The sequence below is a fragment of the Muntiacus reevesi genome, chromosome 20 (assembly GCF_963930625.1).
Source record: "Muntiacus reevesi chromosome 20, mMunRee1.1, whole genome shotgun sequence".
Taxonomy (NCBI): domain Eukaryota; kingdom Metazoa; phylum Chordata; class Mammalia; order Artiodactyla; family Cervidae; genus Muntiacus; species Muntiacus reevesi.
In genome coordinates, this window is record NC_089268.1 from 43,524,612 (window position 1) to 43,527,069 (window position 2,458).

Here is a 2,458-nt window from a genome sequence, read left to right on the forward strand (position 1 = left end):
TAGGAAAGTACTAAATAAACCACATTGAAGGGCAAATCACCCCAGCATAAGGCACTTATCATTTTTAAGAATAAATTTGTTCAAAGTTGCCCGTACTGAATTTTTTAATAGACAGCCTTTCCCCCACTAGACTTTATTATCAGGATATTTTCATTTCCTAGGCATAATAAAATCACTTAAGATTGAAACAAGTTTTTAAAGAACACATTTATGGAAAAACAATTTTATAATTTCCGGAAATAATAAAATTCAGCTAATCACAAAACATATGCATGGTAGCTAAGGTTACTTCTGTTTTGCACAATAGTTTCAAGTTCTAAAAGGGAAAAAGTGAAAGATGAAACAAACACACTGTTTTTTCAGAATTCTGAGTGGTTGTGTGGAGTTCAAGATTTCTATGTCAAGAATTATTAGGACGGTGATGCTTTTCTGATAAATCCTTGAGAATATTGGAAGTCTAATCTAAAAAATATTAGGCACAGTAGAAGGAAACCAGTCCTGTGAGTTTTATTAGCTTACTTTAGGGAAGGCAAAGGTTATCATTCCAGAGGAAATTGAGTTACGTGGAAGGGAGAACACACTGTTCATGGCCAAGCTCATCATCCACTCGTAGAGCCTCATTACTAAGGAAAAGCCTTCCTCAATCGTTCAACTTAAATTTGACAACACTGCTTTAGTAGACGTTCACACCCTTCTGCTTTATTGGAAGTAGATCTAATTCTGGGAAAGTGCCAGTACTTTGCAGATATCCAACATGCAGCAAATGAATACGTGGAATCAGCCACAAGTTTCCTCTTGAACTTCCCAAGACCTGTGGAAAGTGAAGTCGCTCAGTCGTGTCCGACTCTTTGGGACCCCATGGACTGTAGCCTACCAGGCTCCTCCATCCATGGGATTTTCCAGACAAGAATACTTGAGTGGGTTGCCATTTCCTTCTCCAGGAGACCTTCCTGACCCAGGGGTTGAACCTGGGTCTCCCGCATTGTAGGCAGACGCTTTACCATCAGAGCCACCAGGGAAGTCCCAAAACCTGTAACCATGTTCAAAGGGGGAGACCTACCTGTTTTGTGTGAATTGGTTGCTACTAAAGCAAGACAGATAATACAAAGCGAACACAAATTTAAAGTTACAAAACATAGACTTTCAGATCAAAGCCCAGTGTCCAGCCAGTCATTCTGGAAATATTTCACTATTCAATAAGAGAAGGTTATTCTCAAAAAATTTAACTGTAAGTTGTTAATTAAAATGGAGACTGAATGAATGGATGGATGGACTAAAGTGATTTGAGGAAGATTATTTAGCCCACCCATGCCTGTTCTCTGATTTTGAGCATGCAGATAGTAATAATACTTACCTTGCAAGGTTTCTGTGAGAGTTATGCATGCCCAGAGCTTTGCAGAATGTGTGGCAAATATTCACTGTTCAACAAACGCTTGTTATTATGTACATGCATTTATTTCCTTTGATGCTCCGCTCTACAATCCTTTATCTGCAACTCCCAAATCCCCCCAAACTCTGAAAATCCCAGTTTAGTGGTACAACCATGCCTGATGATGAAAGGCTAATCTGAGGCTTCTAGACCCATTTTGTGAAAATATTAATATGTTTTGCTGCAGAAGTATTAATGTATTTAAGTTTCTAAAATCTCAAAACTTCTAAATTCAAAGCTTCTTAGTCCCTTGAGGTTTCAAGTAAGTGACTGTGGCCCTCAAAGATGATGCTAACACAATTCAGAGAAAAACCAACCAACTTCTGATTCACGGACAACCTGGCTTTGAATCTAGGATTGGTCATCACTTTGCATCCTTGGGACAGCTACTTAACTTCTCTAAAACCTCAGTGGCTGGTGGATGGATAATTCCTTTTATTGCACAGGATGTGAAACTCCTCAAATTCCTGCACCTCCCCCCCCCCCCACCATGTATCTTTCTCTTTATTCATCCTCATGAAAAACCCATTTTTAGAGACTGCTGCATGCCTGAGTTGTTCAAGGCCACCCTCCCTCTACATGCTTCACCAACTGAACCACAGGTGGATGGCATACGAGCCAAATGAGAAAGTTCTATGGAATTTCAAGAATTAAGAGAATGGTTCAGATGAAAGGTCTGGGTTGATTTGTCAGTATTTTTCTATTTATCCTTCTCTGACCTTCTGCTATTAGCAACTGATGAGTTAATTTCCCAAAGGGCTACTGAGCTATAGCATAATGCATAGAAGCATAAATGGTATAAATGCATAAAGGTATAAATGTCTGACAGTTGAAGGTGGTGCTGGTTTTAATTCATATATAAACTAGAAGGAGGAAAACAAGTTTCACCTCCTATCATTGTTGGCTACAGAAATCAGAAATAGAAAGTTGGAGGATGTGGAGGAGGCAAGATTCAAGATGGGTTCACTGCCAACCAACTAACCAACCAACAGGTTTGTCTGAGCTCCGTGTGCTCCGCAGAAGCCAGTT